Source organism: Muntiacus reevesi, chromosome 2 (genome assembly GCF_963930625.1).
Source record: "Muntiacus reevesi chromosome 2, mMunRee1.1, whole genome shotgun sequence".
Classification (NCBI taxonomy): domain Eukaryota; kingdom Metazoa; phylum Chordata; class Mammalia; order Artiodactyla; family Cervidae; genus Muntiacus; species Muntiacus reevesi.
The window spans coordinates 156848063-156869594 of NC_089250.1; the positions used below are offsets into that span (position 1 = coordinate 156848063).

General features: G+C 42.6%; 1 pseudogene; it reads left to right on the forward strand.

The window, feature by feature from the left end:
- The first annotated feature begins 8396 nt into the window (after nucleotides 1-8396).
- On the forward strand, nucleotides 8397-9660 carry LOC136159033 (protein LSM14 homolog B pseudogene; annotated as a pseudogene).
- The last annotated feature ends 11872 nt before the right edge of the window (nucleotides 9661-21532 follow it).

Sequence of the window (21532 nt, forward strand, 5' to 3'; positions counted from 1 at the left end):
TACTTTTTGTGACCCCATGGACTGTAGCCCACCAGGCTCCTCTGTCTATAGAATTTTCCAGGCAAGTACACTGAGGTGCGTTGCCATTTCCTACTCCAGGGGATCTTCCCAACCCAGGGATTGAACCTGCGTCTCTTGCATCTCCTGTACTGGCAGGCAGATATTTTACCACTGCACCATCTGGGAAGCCCATGATAATCTCTAGGTTCACTCATATTGCTGCAAATGGCAAAACTTCATTCTTTTTAATGGTTGAGTAATACTTCAGAGTGTGTGTGTGTGTGTGTGTGTGTGTGTGTGTGTGTGTGTGAGTTCAGTCACTCAACCATGTCCGATTCTTTGTGACCCCATGGACTGCAGTACGCCAGGCTTCCCTGTCCATCACCAACTCCCAGAGCTTGTTCAAACTCACATCCATCGAGTCAGTGATGCCATCCAACCATCTCATCCTCTGTCTTCTTTATCCATTTATCTACTGATGGACACTTAGGTGGCTTCCAGGTTTTGGCAACTGTAAATAGTGGTGCTATGAATGCTGGGGTGCCAGTATCTTTTCAAATGAGAGTTTTCATCATTTCCAGATATATGCCCAGGAGTGGGAGTGCTGGCTCATATGGTAGTTTTAGTTTTTTAAGGACCCTTCATACTGTTTTTCATACTGGCTACGCTAATTTACATGCCTTAGGTAACTACATCGTCTTACATTTTATATTCCAATACCGATATTCTTCACCTGGCCCTGGTCTTTACTAACTTCTCATGTGGGTTAGCTGCCCAGCACACCTTTGGCACACACCTGCCAGTGGTATTTCCAAGACTTCAAATTCTAAATGACAGAGATTTGTTCTGAACAATACCTAGCACAGTGCCTGCCACCTGCTGAAAGATGTCTAGTAAATTAATGATGACAAGCAGAAGGCTAATGGGCCACTCTAACGCCAAGTGACGAGAGGGCTCTAGGACACATCTGCAGATCCTACCTGATGAAACTGCCAATTAGAGACAGGCTGTTACAGTGAGAGTGCCTTCAAAGTCAAAGAAGTAAGCTAAGACATGGGTGAGCCCAGGAGCCTCCAAAGTGAAGTGACTCATGAAATCCATGAATCTGGATGTGCATTTGAACTACGAAGTGTATATGAAAAATAGACAAAATGGACTATTTAAACCATTTAAAAATAGTCCATGGAGGGACTTTCCTGGTGGTCCAGTGGTAAGACTCCAAACTCCCAATGTAGAGGGCGCAGGTTCAAACCCTGGGTGGGGAACTAAGATCCCCCATCCCAACAGGGCATAGCCAAAAAATAAAAATACAAATGAATAAATACTTTACAATTTAAAAACAACATAAAAATAATCCATAGAGATGTGTTTCCACTAAATAATATCACTCGGCTAACACCCTGAGATTTTCCCAGGAGCACTGTGTGCCACACTTCACCTAGTATTTCTGCCACTTCCATTCATGCCTCATGTGAGGAATGGGTCCCCTGCAAAGTATTATAAAGAAAAGTAATACCAGGCTTGGGGAGTTTCTATTCCACTCAGACCTTTGAGGTTTGAGGTATGATCACAAGCCCAGGGAGCCTGTGAACAGTGACTGCGGGGGAGCTGGGACTCAGACAGAAATCCTCAGGGCACTGATTATCACTGAAAGCTTTATACAAACTCAACACTCAGAGCTCCTGGGCCTGCTCCCACTGCTCAGGCACGTCTCTCGCAATGTCATGCTCTAATGGACCCACTGGCTACCGACCTTGACAGAGCTTATTCATTATGGCAGCTATTGATTACCTCTTAAAGCAAAAAATGGGCTTCCCTGTTGGCTCAGATGGTAAAGAATCTGCCTGCAATGCAGAAGGCCCAGGTTCAATCCTTGGGCTGGGCAGATACCCTGGAGAAGGGAATGGTTACCCACTCCAGTATTCCTGCCTGGAGAATTTCATGGGCAGAGGAGCCTGGTGGGCTACAGTCCATGGGGGTCGCAAAGAGTCAAATGCAACTGAGCGACTCTCACTCACTTGACGCAGTAAAACCTCCCAGCACTCCACTGTCTCACAGGGAATCTAAAAGGAGTGCCAGTCAACACACTGCGTTTCCACACCCCACCCCCACCCCTTTTTGGAAATGCATTGCATTTAGAGATGTCTTGTTAAATCTCTATATTCTGAATTAATATCCTGACTCTGACCCCAAACTTTGAAGTATGTTAGGTGATGAAGAAGTCTGTGTCAGCAGTCAGATTTTAATATAAAAGAGAGGCTGGGTGGCTCAGATGCCCAAATGACTGTTAATTGTATTCAAACACTAGTCTCAGCATATCCTTTGGTGCAGCAGATAGTAAATCGCTGTATCAAAGTCTTATATCAACAGTCCTCTTAGTAGTTAATGCTTTCAAGATGTGCCAGGAGAGGCCAGGGTGATGCACTCATTAAAGAGGGATGGATGAGGAGTTGAAAACCTGGTTATTTTAAAGCATCAGAACCCAGCTACCAGGTAAGATACCAAATTTAAGCATAGTCAAACATGTTTATTAGATATCCTTTCAAAACACCCTTCTACTTTCTAAAAAAGTCACTAAAAATATTGTTAATATTCCCTATGGAGAGTACTTTTAAAACAAAGCAGAGTAGTGAAACTCCTTGTTAGGAACATAATGTGTGCCTCTTTTTAAGCCTCAGAATAATTTGCCAACTTCCAATTTAATTATGACTAAGATTCAAGTCAACTGTTGAGGGTTCTGGGGATACACTCTCTGTAGAGTCCAGCCAGTAGCAAGTGGAAAGATTCCAAATGCATTAAAAATATACCATGGAAAGGAGGGGAGCAGGAAAAATGGAAAAAAGAAAAAATGAAATTCTTTTAAAAGAAAAATTTCTTTTTCTTTCTGGTGACCACTAAAAATATAATCTGACATGGCTTATTCTGCTACAAACTTAGTCTGTTTATAATCTCTCTGTCATGTAAGATTTTCCAAAACCTTCCCTATCTTTCCTGGAAATCAAAATTAAAACCTACACTTTTTACAGTGTAAGGAAAACAGAGGGTTTCAAATTTATTCAAATAGAGAAATATAGACATCTTGAGACAGTCTAGTTTTATCTCTAAGACCCGTTTCAGTTAAGAAAAGTCATCGAATCATAGTTTCCAACTCTAAATATCAGTACTCTGTTAATACTAATTAATATGTACAGTATTACCATTAACATTCAGATGATATCTTCAAAGAAAGCCCAGAGAGTGCCAAAGAATCCAGAGGCCTCTTGTAAACATCAGGTGATGTTACACTTTAGAATGAACTGGGGAAGAAAAAGCTGTGACTACGTTGTTGGCTTACTGCCCACCCAGGGCCATTGTCAGCTTTCAGTTTAATTATTCTGATGTTTGTCAACTTTTGCCTTCCCAGTAAATGTTGAAGGCAGATCATTAAAGAACATGATGCCACATTTCCAGATTTTTTAGTCAGCATTGTCTTTCTAAATAATGTTCATTTACAGGAGGAAATTTTATGGCACAGAAAGCCCTCATGAATTATTCATCAGTTACAGAGTATGCCAACATTCAATTCCTTTGTACCTCTCAGTGAGTGCGCACATGTGAAGTGGGGCATGCCTTGGCTGCCTAGTCCTACAGGAAGGCAAACTTGAGCTCACCGGAGGTCCTGGTAAACAGAGAACAGCGTCTTCAAAAGTAAAGGTGGGAGGTACAAAGCGTTTCTGCCTTACATGGGACTGATTACCTGATAGTCTACTCTCCAGAAACCAAAAGAAGTTACGATCACTTATTCTAAGGTCTAGCATCAAAAGAATCAGCATGAATTGATAGGGTCTGCTGGTTTCAATACAGCAGCCAGAAAGATCGCCTTGGGATGCCTCTGAGGCTGTGGCATTGGCTGTGGGTCCCTGGGGATGCTAAGCAGGGGAGCTGGGTCCCTCCTGAAGCCATTCTCCCCAGGGTACCAACTGTCTCATAAAGCAAAACTGTAGGGGAAGCATCCTAGGGACAGCAGCCCTATGAAAATGGAGTATTTCCTGCCACATTGGTAAATAAGGACATCACAGTCATCAGTGAGTATAGCCCTTCAATGTGAGCTGGTGAGCCCTGAGGGCACTCAGCAAGGAGAATACTTACCGTCTAGCAGCCATCAGACTGCAGCCACTCCCTACGGTGAGCCCCAAGGAAGCTCAGGATGTGAAAAACACAGGCTACTGGCCCCAGATAGCTGAGGAGCATATGAAAGGAATGATTTCAGTGAGCCCAGACTCTTGTGCCTTCCCGTACAAATAAAGGTGCTAAATTCCTTAAGCTGGGATATCTAGTTTTCTTTAATTAGCAATAATTTTTCATGTTCAGACTACCTGTCTTTTGCTGCAAAACTTCTATATAACTTGGCTCCTCTCCTTGCCTCCTTGGAGAAGTTCTTGCAGGGTTACTTGAGATGCTGCCTCCTAGTATTGAAGTCTTAAAAATTTCCACTGAACAAAACATAACTCTCAGCTTTTAGGTTGTGAATATTTTTTAAGCCAACACCTAGCTCAAACAAAGTGTCCAGTGTGCCCAATCTATGCAGACAAAAACAACATAACATAAGGAGATGGAAGAATTCACCTCAAAGCTATGTTAATACAGACATACTGGCATGGAGATGGGGGATATGAGGGAAAGAGTACATAAGCAGAAATGTGGGTCACAGATTCTCACTCACAGTCACTGAGGACTTCCAATGTGCTCCAACAGACCAACCTACCCAAATTTAATATAATGGAGCTGGACTCCTGCTACATAATAGTCATGTCCATTTTTTAAAATCCCATTCTAATGATATTTATAAATGTTTAAAGTGTAGTAAAGAATAACATTTATAAATATGCTTAAATAGTGGTAAAGAACCCACCTGCAATGGGAAGGAATCTGCCTGCCAATGCAGGAGACATAAAAGACTCAGGTTCGATCCCTGGGTCAGGAAGATCAATGAAATGGCAACCCACTCCAGTCATCTTACCTGGAGAATCTCATGGACAGAGGAGCCTGGAGGGCTATAGTCCACAGGGTTGCAAAAAGTCGGACACGACTGAAGCAAGTTAGCCCAGCACATAAGCATGTTAGTATATAACATATGCACATTATACAAGCATCTGTTTGTATTAACCTCAAGGGTTAATATAATGAGTGCACAAGTATTTTAACCAATGGATAAGTCCCTGCAGCTCTCCTCATCTTTAAATGCACAGCCCACCCCAGACAGCACACGTGCCAAATTTACGAAAAAGATAGCCAAACCTCGGTGGTCTTTGAGGATGTGATGAGGGTCCATGAGCTCAATGGGTTCCCAGGTCACGTGTACAAAGCTCTAAGGCTTCAACTTTTCTTCCCAAGGTGGCTGACAAACGGAAGCGCTGCATCCACTCCCCAAAGGAGAGGCCTGGGCCCTGGTTCTCCTTCCACGAGTCTGTGGGCTGAGCTGGACTCCAGGGAGGGTGTGCCACCCCGAGGGTGTGTCACAGCAGCTCAGGAAGAATGAGGAGTTTCCTGGAGTCTAGCTCCTTCCTCCAGCACAGAGTCCTCATCTCCTGACCCTCCCCACTCTGTCTCCTGCTAATTCTAAAGACCACTCCAGACAGCACGTCAGTTCACTGACATCACAGCGGCAGAACACCATCCTTGTTGCAAAGACATTATTAAAACATGCCCGGGACGCTCCACGGGTTTTCTGCCACTCTGCACTATTCAGAATCCAGACTTGTATCACTGTGATTGCACAATAACTCAAACACAGGAGACAAAGGAAGAAAAGGATCGATTTTCCCAAGCCTTCTGCCTCCTCTTTTCACTTAATGAATTATCATCTCACCAGATGGGCTTTTAGTACTTTTTTTTTTGTACGAGGATTTAACAAAAATACTCCAACTTGGGGAGGCTCCTTTTACTATCAGCCTGGCTGTTCATCATGGCTTTGGATGTTGTTCCCAGACAAAATGCTGGTCTGAGGCCAGTCATGGACTTTGAGTCCTTTTGTATTAGGTAAAGGCTGTCTGAAAACAATGGCCCCATCCGGTGAGGTTCAGGAAAAAGGCATTTTTTTCCTTTAGTAGTCAGTAATGCCCTGATGCACGGCCGGATTACCCGCCACCCACAGTCCAATTTTTCTCCCAGTTATTTTTGAACACCAAGGCTTTTGCAAATTAGAAATGTTATGAAGACAGTTTAAATGTGAAAAGATACTTAGGACAAATATCCCCAGCATCAGATGCATTTATAGGCTGAGACGTAGAAGGAAACTAGCATAATTATTTTCAATGTGAGAGCAGATCATTCAATTCCTGCAAGAGACACAAACTCCAGCACCCATTCTGAAATAGCAATTTAACATAAGGCACATAATCTACCCATTGAAAGGAATGACTACATGATCACATTGTTTAAATATAAAACTTGATTAATTGAACATTCTCACCTTACTTTTTTCTCTGTCTAGGTGGGTTTTTTGATTGTTTTGAAATGGCTTTGGGTCATACTCTGGGGTCACCCCACCCTCCCTTCCTTGAGTCCAGGCCACTGCCTGGAACTCTGCGCCCCTGATAACATCCTCCTGACTTGGCCAAAGTACCAGGCGCCAGGCAAAAGATCACAACTGGACCACTCGTTGATAAAATGCTTGGCATTTGCAGAGCTGTCATATGTTAGCTGCTGCCAAAAGGCCGGTTGCATTTATTGAAATCTTCTGATTACGCCTAATGCCCAGCATGCTCATGACTGATTTCAGAGTTTAGCCCTAATGCTTTTTGTGTTAGTGTCTCAGGATTGTTACCATAAGGATAGAACAGAAGTCTTTTATAGTTGTGTTTTTTTTCTCATTAGTTTTCATTTCAATTCTAATGAAAGCTAGCTTTTCCTATTTCTGTGAAATCTCATATTATAATCTCTAACTGATTTTAAATGAAAGGGAGGAGAAGAAGCCACGTGTAGTGCTATAGCACTTTTCTGAAGCTAAAACAGGATTCTAGCTACTTGCCTGGGTTCCCTGCCTTTTATAAGGCAGGACAGCCCCAAGAGAAGTTGGGACATGATTCAACATGGAAACTGACTTTTTAAGAGTTAGCCAATAAGGTAGTTCCTTCCTGGTCGTGGGCCTCCAAATTTGACTTCTGTTAGCTGAATCAGAGATACTCTGGCAGTTTATCAGAATGCAGACACCTATTGCTTATAAGCTGTTTACACAACTGTCTTCCAATTAAAAGGCAATGGTACACCTACAATGTCATTCTAAAATCAGAGACACTGCTGTGTGTTCTTTACCTTACATAACTCAGTCACCTGAGGAAGCTGCAACAGAAGTCTTTCCCAAATGATGCTCTTCAGAAGTTTTCCCAGGAAACCAAAATTAATCAGTAAAAAAACTAACTTTAATTACATATTCACTTAAATTTGAGAAATGCTTCATTAAGCATTGTTCAACAGGGAGCTTCTCAGAGACGTTGATAAGCATGTGTGCCTTGTAACTCTTTGAGAGAAAAATAAGGTAAGGTACATTTTCTAAATGTATTTGATGAGAAAATGCCCAATCCCAACACTAAGATTAACTGACCACAAAACTTGAGTTTGGAAACTGCACTAAGGAAGCAGAGGGCTAGCAAGGAATGTAGAGATCAGAGAGCAATCTTAGAGCCAGAGGAATTCAGAAACTTGCCAAGGCCACACAGAACGTACAAGGAGGAGAATTCTGACCAGCAACATTCAGTCCTGTTATCTGGATGGCTACCATAGGCCTCAGTGTCTGGTTCTGTTTGCAAGTCAAGTCTGGTCCCCAGTGATGCTAAGCTTGGAACATAGATACTGCGTGTTCCTAGGCAAACAACACATCTTAAGGCAAATTATGTTAAAACACCGGGCCTAGGAGATGCCGCCTACCATAATACAATTTCACGACAGAGCAGAGAGTAAAAAATAGCAGATATCAATAACAAAACACCCACAGGGCCCTGGCCTCATCTTTTAAACTAAGCATAAGAGACAGAAACTTGAAGCAAATTTAATTCCCTAAGAAGAATGATTCTATTGGGAAAGATGGAAACTAAATTTCTCAAAAGGTCATATTCAATAAGAAGACCCCTCTAGACCCTAATGAGAAACGCACAGCAAAGAAAAAAGTTAAGACTGATTTGTCATTTCCCTTGAACTTGGGTTCCAATGATATTTGGTTATAAGCCCAGATAATTGCCCCAACCCAAGCTCAGCTACGTGACTCCATGGGAAAGAACAATGTCAAGAACTAAAAGAGGCCCCCTGGTCCCCGGGCAGGCCCTCGGGTGGCAGTAAGGTGGCACCGAGGCTGCGAGGAGAGGGCGATGAGGCCACCACGTGAAGGTGAGTGGGCCGGGCCCTGCTGGGTGACCACCGCCATGAGCGGCTACCCGGGCACCCCAAACCTGGGCAGCAGGATCAGCCTCATCTCCAAGGCGCATATCCGCTACAAGGGCATCCTCTACACCATTGACAGGAACAACGCCACCGTGGCACTTGCCAAAGTGAGGTCCTTTGGTACTGAAGACCGTCCCACAGAAAGGCCTGCCCCCCCAGAGAGGAGATGGATGAGGACATCATCTTCCAGGAAAGTGATCTCAAAGATATTACTGTGTGTGAACACACTCCCTCAGGATCCTGCTGTCCTTCAATCTTCCCTGGGCTCGGGTTGGGCTCCCCCTTCCAGCCACAGGTGCCTTACAGCCCGAGGGATGCCACCCTACTGCCAGCTGGTGGCCAGCTCCCTGCTTAGCCAGCAGGATGCCAGCCTCCTTGGGTTTAGGAGCCAGCTTTCCTTCTGTCTCCGTCGGCAAGAGCCCCATGGTGGGGCAGGCCATCCAGCCTGGATCTCTTGATAACTTGAACTCCAAGAAGCTGTTACCTGGCGAGGGCTCCGTGGGCATGCAGCTCAACGGGCACCCAGCCCCACCTGACCGCAAGGCCACCACCGATGGAGCTCAGAGGCAGCTGGGCAAACTCAAGGGCAGGTGAATGACAGAGAACAGAAGACCTCAGAGGAGGCGCTCAGAGAACAGATGAAAAAGCCGTCCAACTAACATCAAGGAAAACACAATCAAGTTTGAAGGTAACTTTGATTTTGAGAGGGCAAACGTCCAGTTCAGCCGAGAAGAGCTGGACAAGGAATTTAAGAGGACACTGAATTTTAAAAACGACAAAGCTGAGAAAGGGGAAGAGAAGGACCTGGACGTGGTGACCTAGAGTGATGGGGCGCCTGCTGAGGAGGACCTCTTGGGGCCCCACTGCTACTATGACAAGTCCAAGTCCTTCTTTGACAACATCTCCTCTGAACTCAAGACCAGTTCCAGCCAGACTACGTGGGCTGAGGAGAGCAAGCTCAACACGGAGACCTTCGGGGCGTCAGGGAGGTTCCTCTGAGGCTGTAGTTTCTAGGGTGGATTTCGAGGGGGCAGGGGCAGCGGTGCAACCCACCATAACCCGACTTCCCACAGAGCTGGGACTGGCAGGGTGTCAGGAGGTGGCCGAAGTTTCTTGATGAAGCAGTACCGGCGCAAGGCCACGTCTACGAGGCCAATGGTGAACGCTGCACTTACTGGGGGAGACACGGTCACTTCATTCACTGAGCTTGGAAAGTCCCACGCTACCACTTACATTTTGAACTAAACTTGGACATGATCTGAGATGTCCCAGTCTATTTTTCCTTTTTAGTTGTGCACAGCCTGATTCTAAGTTTTGGTGTTCTGTAGAAAGGTTCTAGAGTGGAAGTCAGATCCTCACTTTGTGACCTTTCTTGGACAGCTTTGACTTTGAAGGTGGAACCAAATTTCATTTGGCAAATGTGAAAAAAAAAAAAAAAGAACTAAAAGAACTTGCAGCTCACCACCACTTAAACAGAAAGCAATCTGATGGTGGCTTCATCTGGATATGTATGGTCTTTACGATATACAACCATCTCTGTGCTACTCGAGCCAGTTTCTGCCAATGATTTCCAAGTGGATCCCATATTATTTTTGTGACTGGAAATGAAGTTTTATAGACTTTATAAAGATAATAACAATGTCTATAACATATGGATATGATATATCACAGTTTCATAAACTGCAAATAGAACAGTTTTATTATCATTCACGGCTCATACTTACAGGGGCTCACTCTTTGCAGGTATTGAACAAAGAATCTCTCATTGATTTCTAATAACCCTCTGGGGCAGTTACCATTACCATCTCTATCAGAAAGATGAGGGAACTGCAACAGAGAGAAGTAAAATATACTGTCCAAGGTCATTCCACTAATAAGTGATGCAGCTGAGACCTGGACACAAGCAGTCTGAGTCACAGACCATGGCCAGGATTCTAAAACTCCCTCAAGAATATTAAACAGCTCAGGCAAATCATTAAATCAGAGAAGGTGTCAAGGCCATCTCCATGCCTGAGATAATAGTGGGGGTAATCCAAAACATGAATAGAGCAGTATAAAAATTAAGAATATATTGAAGTCTGCTACTGCTTTTTGCAAAAAGCCTAAATACAGAAGACTATATGGGAGAAAGGGGAAGCTCGTACTAGTGATTTCAGAAGAATCATTTTTCTGAGTCACATGATGTTTTCATGAGATTCTCCACCATTCGTCTCCCTCAGAAAGAGACGTAGTCAATGGCTAGTGCCTGTCTCTGCAAAGGCTGCAGTGAAGGGACCACCATCATGGCAAACTGCTCCCCCAATCTCATGCCCACTGTGTAGAGCAGTGTTCCATCCTCAGATTGGAGTTGCCATCTGACACTTACTTGAGACCCCACTTCTTTTTAACTTTTTATTTTGTATTAGTTTACAGCCAATTAACAATGTTGTGACAATTACAGGCGAACAGTGCAGGGATTCAGCCATACTTATACATTAATCCATTCTCCCCCAACCTTCTCTCCTCTCATCTAGGCTGTCACATAGCTTTGAGCAGAGTTTCATGTGCTATAAGTAAATCCTTGTTACAGGTTATCCATTTTTACATGTCCATCCCAAACTCCTTAACTATCCCTTTCTCCCATTCTTCCGTCCAGCAACCACAAGTTCATTTTTTAAGTCTGTGATAGACCCAACTCCTTTCTTGTTCTGGCCCTATTGTAACTCACCAGTAATCCTAGACCAATCACCAAACTAACTTCTAAATCTGTTCAATGGGTGAATAATACCTGCTCTATCTCCATCAGAAGAGTTAAGAGATAACAGGGCCACCTAAAATTTCTATCAACTCTTTTTCTTTTCTTTTTCTTTCTTCTCTTCTTTTTCTTTCTCCCTTCCTTCCTTCCTTCATTTTTTCCTTTCTTTTCCTTTCCTCTTTTTTTGGCCACTACTTGCCAAAAAGGACTTTAAATGAAATTTCAATAAACTGGACTCCCCACATCAAGCAATAAGCTGGACAGAAACAGGGTAGCTGGTACATGGAAACCCATCACCTGAACTTAAGCTTATCCTCATCACTGCTGGATGCTGACCCTTAATATTTGCCACCAGCACCCCAAAACTGAGCAAATATTTTTCAAGCAGTTATTTTGTACCAGGGACTAAGATAAGCATTCTGAAGTGCTGTGTTTCCTCATAACAGCCTTAGTAGGTAACTGCTTGGAAGAAGGGTATTATCAACCTTTCTTTAACATATACAAAGACTAAGCTTAGAGAGAAAGCATTTTTTCTCAAAGTTGCAGCGTGTGGTCAGGGGAACAGGGACTTGGACCTGATCCACCTGTTCATTACTGTGTTAGAGTGAGGTGTGATCAAGAGGCTAAACCGCAATATCCTTAAGGCTTCTCCACATCACTGTGTGCAATTAAGCAGTATCAATGCTGTTATTTGTGTGAACATTTTCAAAGAGGAACTAATTCAGAGCAGAATGTGCTTAGTGGTTGCCATCAGACAGCTTCTACATCACCTTTTCCACAGCCAAGAAGCGGACAGCCACGGATTTGCTATTTCCCTCCTCTCCTGCTTTTGTCTATTTCATCTGCCCTTACTCTCAGTCTTACCCAGCCTATGGGACTGGCCTATAGGGGATTAAAAAATATTCCTTACTCTCTGCCAAAATAATAGGCATTTCTCTCTTTCCTGCCTCATTTGATACAAATAAACTGCAGGAAATGGGGTATTCCAGTCTTTCTGGGCCTTTGAAAAAGTTGCAATGATACAGTCCAAAATGAAAAAAAAAATTACTGCAGAATGACGAGATTCTACTTTTGTCTCATTATAGGAGCACCAAACATTAAGTTAAATCATGAGTGACCATAGTCTGGATTTTTATAATTTTCACATTAATTATCATTTGTCTCACAAGTGACATATGACCATAGTGATGGCAAAACATTCCACTTGTAGCTTCACCTCTAGAGAAAGAAGGCTATTTATTGACTGTTCTATACATAGCAGGCTATATTTTATATGGGATTTTTTGTTGTTAGAGGGTAGGAAAAATGATAAATACCTAGAATACTTGCCCTGGAGATGTTACCACATCATTCTGTATCACCTGCATCTTTCAGGGTGTACCACTAGCAACCAGTTTGAAAGCTGTATTCTTTTGGAAGCTTTATTCAAAGTTAGTGAGAAGAGAATATGCCACATCTTAATGAGAATGAGAATACTACTTCAAACCACTGTCTCTGATTCAAATCTCCAGTATAATTTGGGAAACTGTAAATTCAACTTAACATTCTGTACTACCCTGTCTAGTTAACAATTCACTGACAGTAAAACATTCATATTTAATCTTTAAGGAAAGTGATCATTTATTTATGGTCTCATGGAAGCCAATAATTCCAAAGACTTTTCTATTGACTTTTTTTTTTAAGATTTTTTTTGATGGAGACTATTTTTAAAGACTTTATTGAATTTTTTACTGTTTTATGCTTCTGTTTTATGCTTTAGTGTTTTGGCCAAGAGTCCTGTGGGATCATAGCTCCCTGACCAGGGACTGAATCCACACTCGCCGTATCGAAAGGCAAAGTCTTAACCACTGGGCCACCAGGGAAGTCCTGCCATTGACAATTGAAAATCTTAATGGTTTGTTTCTGCCCACTTTCAATTTTCATCTCTTCTAAAATCATTTGTTTACTTTGGCAAAGGGAGTTGGACTAGTTTGTAACTACATACATCACACCTCTATAAACCTAGTCAAAAATCAAAAACCAAAAGAAAATAAAAATCTTTCTACTCTGTTCCACATGAAAGAGGATAAGTCTAGTTTAAGTTATGTTTAATGACAGAGCAAAAGAAAACAAAACAAAACAACATGCATTTAAATATTTCAAAATAAATCAACAGTGAGGATGCCTACTTAAACCTTTTTAGGTTTCCTAATAACCACTTCTGCTTTGAGAATGAAATGGCTGGTGACATCACTGACGCAATGGACATGAACTTGGGCAAACTTCAGGAGATGGTAAGGGACAGAGAGGCCTGGAGTGCTATAGTCCATGGGGTTGCAAACAGCTGGACACGACTAGGAGATTGCACAACAACATAATAATCAACCATTGGGGTCAAAGACAAAATTGCCTTTAGCAGTCAAATGCTTCTCCCCAATGGTAGCTTTCTGATACTCCAAGCCCTGTTCCCCTGAGAACACAGGCACAGACTGCACGGAAGCTAGAGGGAGCCTTGAGATCACTGTTAGTCCAATTGTTTTCAAGTTCATACACAGAATAATGAGGCTTCTTGGGGACTGGTGAGGGATTAGAAAAAATAGGGCTGACTCTGGCTCTGCCCCAACTTCCACCAGAGAAATTTCAGCTCATCTAATTTATTTCCTGGGCTTCCAGATGAACTTTTGTTTGAAAAAGGATTTCATCTAAAAACATATGCTTTGAAAAAGTCCCATTCTGTCCATTTCTTTCACATTAGGAAGGAGGTAAATAAAGGCCATGAAAATCTATGACTGATCCCAGATTGCAGAATAAGTGACTGGCCTAGCCAGGGTTACAGCCAACCATGGGCTCTGAGTCATGTTCTCCAGAGTAAGCACTGTTCCCAGGTTGCAGAGGACACAGCTCCTAACAGACACGTCCCTGTCCTCATTCAGGAACGTGCCCGGGTCTGTCTGTTACCACTCTTCCGGGAACTGCCCGCAGTTCTGGGGACAGGCTCACAGATGAAGTAGTGATCTTACTCTTGTTCTCAACATTTTTAAAATACTGAGAGGCCAGGGACAGGAAAGCAGCCAGAGCCCTGCTAATTTAAGATGAAAAATAAAACCTTTCTGAAGTTGAGTGCAAATCCATAGAAAACAATGTTTGCTTGATAAAATTTTAATTTACCCTCAAATTAGGATGGAAGCAGGATCCATCCGGCTTGCTGTGATCTTCATTCTTAAAATCTTGTTATTTAGCCAGACACAGCTGAGCTCCCTGTGTGAGGTCCAGCTCCAGGGCCGCCCTAGTACTCATCAGGATAACAGCCTCAGCCTGGGAGTGCATCCTGGATAAATATCGCCGTCACCAGCTCTAGGAAGGTGGGTTCCACTTTTTGTAAAATGTGATGAAACCATAGTGTGAGCAACAAAAACTGATAAATTAGACTGAACTATTCCAGCTATCCCTAGAGCCTCTGATTTACAAAGGCATCCTTCAAATAACATTACATTACATCTTTGATCATTAAGTTGTGTCTGACTCTTTCTGACCCCATGGACTATGGCCCACCAAGGGGCTTCTCAGTCCATGGAATTCTCCAGGCAAGAAGACTGGAGTGGGTTGCCATTCCCTTCTCCAGTATTTAAATAGACTCCTAAAAAAATCCTAGTTGCCATGCACTAGGTAAGTATCAAAACAAATTATCTTACCTATATGTACCCCAGCTTTCTCACCTATAAAATGGAGATAATTAAAGCACCTACCCTATGAGGTGTTGCAAGAATTTCAGTAAACAGTTCCTGGTGTATATAGTAACCTCTATATAAACATTAGTCATTGTCATTGTTGTTACTCTTATTTTGTTTAAAAAAAAATTAAGTGTTAGCAAGGCCAGGGATGGGAAAGAGGAGCCCTGCCAATTTAAGATTAAAAATGAAATTGTTCCGAAGTTGAATGTAAAGCAATAGAAAATAATAATTGTTTGATAGAAGAATTGGAATTGGAATTGACAGATTGGGGTGATAGTTGCACTGCTTTTCTGCTCAAACCTGACCTGAGCGGCAGCTTCACCATCACCTGGGAACTGGTTAGAAATGAATCTATCTCAACATCGAACTCTGCTCCCACTTACTGGATTAGAATCTGCTTTCTAACAAGATGTCTAGGGAATTTATGTGCATGTTAAAGTTAGAGAAAGGCTACTCTATGGCACATACTAAGGTTTCAGCACTTGCATGTTAAAGGAATAAGACCCCATTCTGTAGTTATATCTCCATGTGAATAGCAAAAGTGTCAGTTGCTCAGTTACGCCCAACTCTTTTGTGACCCCACTGACTGCAGCCCACCAGGCTCCTCTGTTCATGGAATTCTCCAGGCGAGAATGCCAGAGTGGGTAGCCATTCCCTTTCAAGGAGATCTTCCCAACCCAGGGATCGAACCCAGGTCTCCCACATTGCAGGCAGTTTCTTTATGAATGAGCCAACTGGGAAGCCCATTCCTTCTCTTAAATCCTATACCTCCCATGTTAGAGGGTTTCAACCAACCTAAGTCTTAAGGTAGATGCTCCTTTCATGAGCCAGAATAATAATATGTCAGGAGGGCATCAGAGGAGTGAAATCACCTCTTGTTAGTAATGTCATCATCAACAGCTAACACTTACTGAGCTCTTAAAATACGCAAGGATTAATGCAAGGTGGTTTCTATATGTTCTCAGTGAACACTAACAATACTCTTTCAAATATTACTGTGTCCATTTTACAGATGAGGAAACTGAGGTTCAAAGAGGCTACATCACTTTCTTTTGTCCAAGTTGAATGGGGGGAAAAGGTCTTTCTGGAATTTACTCTTTTTCTCAAAATTGATGCCTAGAACATCGTAATCAAGTGAAGTGGGAAGCTGTAATTATCTCTCTTTTTAGGTAAAGAAAACCGAGACACAGAGAGGGTGAATGCATGATGTAAAGTCCACAACCTGAAACTTAGGTCAGAACGAGGTCCATGAGGATACTAGTTTTTCAGATTAAAAATTCTGCTGCTAGAGATGCCAACAATAATATAATGGCATTGAAGAGATAGGGGGAAATAAATAAAATTTAAAGAAAGGTTTCCATACATGAAGCTCTGTACAGTCGAACCAAGGAACTTCCAATTTTAATACCTGAAGTCAAGGTCTTACTGGGGTGTCAGCCTCTTTGGCAAACCAGCACGTCCAGATTTTTATTGCTGTGACTTGCGTCAACTAAGCCCTTATCAGCACACATCTCAGCTAACATCTTACACAGTGTTATTCTTGCACACCTGTGAAATTCTCCTAATTACAGTCTCTCTGACTTCTTTCACCAGCTCTCCGTCCAAGTTTGATATCCAAAGAGTTCAGAATTCAACAAGACTAGTCAAAACCATTCTTAGACAGTAGTCACGTCATAAAGTCAAATACACAGGTTCAGAACCAAGTGATCAGGACCACTTACCCAGGCCCCAGTGAATGCCTGCTTCCTCTGGCCCTGAGGGCAGCAGGGAAAGAATCAGGATTTATTGACTAAACACTTTAGAGAAGGAAATGACAACCCGTTCCAGTATTTTTGCCTGGAAAATCCCATGGATGGAGGAATCTGGTAGGTTACAGTCCACTGGGTCGCAAAGAGTCAGTCACAACTGAGTGACTTCACTTTCTTTCTATATTGGTTTCTGAGAGCTGTCACCAAAAAAATAAAAAATAAAAAAATACCACAAACTAGGCTGATTTCAACAATAGAGATTTACTTTCTCATGGTTCTGAAGGCTGGAAGTTCAAGCTCAAGGTGTTGGCAGCTTTGATGAGGCCTCTCTCCTTGGCCTGCAGATGGCCACCCTTCTGCTGCGCCCCAGCAGGGCCAGCTGTGTGTGCGGACGTCTTGCTCGTGTCTTTCTTTCTCTGTGTCCCGGTGTCCTCTTCTTATAAGGACACCAGTCATATTAGATGAGGGCCCACCTTAACAACCTCATTTTAATTTAATGACATCTTTTTTTTTTTTTTGCTGTTCTGGTCTTCGTTGCTTTGTGAGGGCTCTCTCATTGAACTGAGTCATTGGGAAAGACCCTCATGCTGGGAAAGATTGAAGGCAGGAGCAGAAGGGAATGACAGAGGATGAGATGGTTAGATGGCATCACCAACTCAATGCATGTGAGTTTGGGCAAACTCCAGGAGACACTGAAGGACAGGGAAGCCTGATGTGCTGCAGTCCATGGGGTTGCAAAGAGTCAGACACGACTTAGTCACTGAACTGAGCTGAATTGAGGGCTCTCTCTAGTTGCAGCAAGCAAGCAGGGTCCTCCCTAGCCATGGGACATGGGTGTCTCATTGCAGTGCCTTTTCTTACTATAGCTCCCAGGCTCTAGAGCATATGCTTCAGTAGTGGTGATGGGCTTAGCTGCCCCACGGCATGTGGGACCTTCCAGGACCACAAATTGAACCTGTGTCCCCTATATTGGCAGGAGGATTCTTAACCACTAGACACCAGAGAAGTCCCTAATGACATCTTCAAAGGCCCTATCTCCAAGTTCATGTACATTCTCAGGTCCTGTGGGGGGTGAGGGAGGGTGTCACAGTATGAATATGGGGAGCACACAATTTAGTTCACAGCTGATCATGAATAGATCTTTTCCTCCACTGTCACTAAGCCCTAGAGCCGGGCTGAGGCCTTCTCAACCAGTTTGGGTTCAATAAGAAGCAAGAACCTGCAATAATCTGAATCTCTCACACCCGTGACCCAGACCACTCTGGAGGGAGACTGAAGAGGAGGGATTTCCAGACAGAGACCTTTTCTTTTCAGTCTATGCAGCCTAGGTTCTTCCCTGCCCCCGCTAATCACGAGTTCAGGTGAGGTCACTCTGAGTTGGCTTTTTAACAAAATTTAAATGGTGCTTCTAAAACCGGCCTAAGTCAGGGACATGAACAATGACTACAGTACTAAAAAGTTTGAACTGGAAAGGACTGGAATCTGGCCTCGTGCGAGGCCTCTTGTGCCCGAAGGCACATGCTCCCGAGTGGTGAGTTGCTGAGTCCTGGGAGCTGGCACTGGACTTCCCAGACAGCTGCCCCGTGCAGCAGGACCACCTGGAGGTGAGAGCCAGCCCCGGCCAGCCCACTCAGCACCACTCCCCCCGGGGGCAGCACCAGGAGAGGGCAGAGAGTAGGAGGGAGGGAGGGCAGCACAGAGCAAACTCATCAGGAGGTGCAGGCTTCACACAGGGGGTGTGCAAACACTCCAAACAACGAAGCAGACATTAAGCTCCTGGGCGTCTACACCATGAGACCGTAGGAACAGAACAAGACTAAAAGTGAGAGTGCTGTTTGCTATGAAAACGAAAACCCACACATCGTTAGTCTAATAAACCTCATTAATGTAGACTGCCCTAATTTTCAATTTTAGTAATTCAACTATTCCTGACATCATTAATTTTTAAACTTAGATCTGAAAACCTTTCCATGTTGATATAAAATTCCATACTCTTTCTAGGGGTTTTAAAGGTTGTTTTGCCATTTCATTTGGTATATGATACGGACTTGAAAGTAAACATTATGTTAGATCAGTATATTACTAAATGTATTGAAGATTATATTGTAGAGATCTCTTGCACAGAGGCAATGCAGAATATGAAACTAGAGAGGAAAATGACACCAGCAAGAAAACACAGGGAAAAATTAATTCCCAAATAGAAATTTCCTTATTAATCCTCTATCAATTTATGAATACCTATGAAGAAACAACTAAGAGTCACTAGACTTTTAGTGCATTTGAGGAAAATTCACAGCACAAAATAGCACCAAGATGAAAATATAACCACATAATTCTAGAGGATATACATAATTCATACAACAGACGAGGACCTAAATAAAAATTCAAATTCAATTCATATCATCTGAGGTATTTGAGAACACACTGTATCCATGAAATAAAAATGGGAAAAGATTAGAGGAGCAAGTGGAGAAAAAGAGAGTTTGGGGAAATTAAAAATGATTGTGACAATAAAAAGAAATTCAATAGGCAGGCGAGGGGAAAACTTTCAGAAGATTTCCAAGAACATAGAACAAAATATAAGAGAGATTGAAAATATGAAAGAAGAATTAAGAGAGATGAAAGATACCCAGTATTCATTTAATAGAAATCTCAGAAAGATAATACAGAGAAGAGGGGGGAAAATAACACAAGAAAATTCCCCAGACCCAAAGAAAGACACAGGTCTTCATACTGCATGGGCAAACCAGGTTCCAAAAAGGATGAAGAAGAAAGACAAATAGCAAGACATATCTTGGTAGAACTTCAAACCTTTGAAGATATAAAGAAGATCCTTAGAGCTCTCTGAGTCCACATCAGGTTACCAAGAAAGGAAAAGGACTCAAGCTGCTGTCAGACTTGGCAGACATTCTGGATTTCAGAAGACAGTGGAACAAAGCCTTTAAAGCTTTGGGGAAAACGTGGCTTTGAATCTGGATATGTATACCAGGTCAATTAAGCCCATGAGCAAAATAAGGCATTTTCAGATACGCAAGGATCCCTCTCGTGCATCCTTACTGAAAAAAAGTTTGACTCCAAAGGAAAAATTTATCCTCAGATATAAAACTATAGATTTCAAGAAAGTGCAAAATTAGTTTAAGAATAAAATGATGGTGGTGTTGGTAGGCCAAGGGAGGGCAATGGAATCCCACAATGACAGCTATGCAATAGATCTAGCAACATAGTTAGAACACAGTCAGAAGTCCAAGAAAACATCTCCAAGAAAGTAGATCTCATTCAACAAGTTAGTGTGATTAAGAAAATGGAGAATTTTAGTGATGATATTCATTTTGCTTAGCAAGAATAACACAGAATTAAGATTAAAAGTCTTGTGTAGATTAAACATCTGCATAAAAAATCATGGTGCAACTAAAGTAACATAATTTTGAGCAAAAAAAAGGATTATGAAAAAGGAACCTTTGATGATGCTTAAACATCCTCTTAGAGCAAAACAGAATTAGTGCCCCAAAGAATTCCTTCTCTACAGGTCCAATCACATACCTGCTTTGCAATGAAGAATATTTACATACTTTCAATGTTATAAATGCTTTCTGTTGGTTTTTCAGAGTTCAAAATCAACTTATAATAAATAGGAAAGCCTGAAAGTTAGAAGATTTACAATACTATAAACCTTGACAATGTAAAAGTAAGGTATAGAGGAGAGTAGTGAGAAGGCAGAAAAAGTGGGTAAGAGAAGAAAAGTGAGGTGAAGGACTGGGAATTTCCTCCTTTCACATCATAAGGAGTCAGGAGATAATATCTAAACTCAGATAAAAAATAGGGGCTTCCCTGGCGGCTCAGAGGTTAAAGCGTCTGCCTGCAATGAGGGAGACCCGGGTTCGATCCCTGGGTCGGGAAGATCCCCTGGAGAAGGAAATGGCAACCCACTCCAGTATTCTTGCCTGGAGAATCCCACAGATGGAGGAGCCTGGTAGGCTACAGTCCACAGGGTCACAAAGAAACCTCAGATAAAATATAGCAGTATGTAGTTTAGAGTTACAAAGACAATCAACAGTAGAATTAAAACTGATAAAACTCTGCTGCTGCTGCTGCTGCTCCTGCTAAGTCGCTTCAGTTGTGTTCGACTCTGTGTGACCCTATAGACGGCAGCCCACCAGGCTCCGCTGTCCCTGGGATTCTCCAGGCAAGAACACTGGAGTGGGTTGCCATTTCCTTCTCCAATGCATGAGAGTGAAAAGGGAAAGTGAAGACGCTCAGTCGTGTCCGACTCTTTGCGATCCCATGGACTGCAGCCTACCAGGCTCCTCCATCCATGGGATTTTCCAGGTAAGAGTACTGGAGTGGGTGGCCACTGCCTTCTCCGAATGACTCTAGAAGTGAGTAATAAGGTTCCGAGTTTAAGAGACATTGCTGAAAGAAATGCAAATGCTAACATATTACTTAGAATTATGCTTCCCTGCTGGCTCAGACAGTAAAGAATCGACCTGCAACGCAGAAGACCTGGGTTTGATCCCCGGGTCGGGAAGATCCCCTGGAGGCGGGCATGGCAACCCACTCTAGTATTCCTGCCTGGAGAATCCCCATGGACAGAAGAGCCTGGTGGGCTACAGTCCGTGGAGTCACAAAGAGTCAGACCTGACTGATTGACTAAGCACAGCACATTATTTAGACTTATAGTAGTCCTCATTAGAAGTAAAAAAAAAATTTTTTTAAACAGTTATATCTGTTATAAAAGGGCAATACAAGAAATCCTTGTGGTAATGAAACTGCTTTATATCGTGGTTGAATCAGTGTCCAAACACTGACTGTGATAGTATACCGTGAAACCTCAAGGTGTTGCACAGTTCAATGACAGAATTAAGCAAAATTTTATTTTAGTAATTATATTCTTAATTCTAGCAAAGAATCCTACAAAGTTAATACAT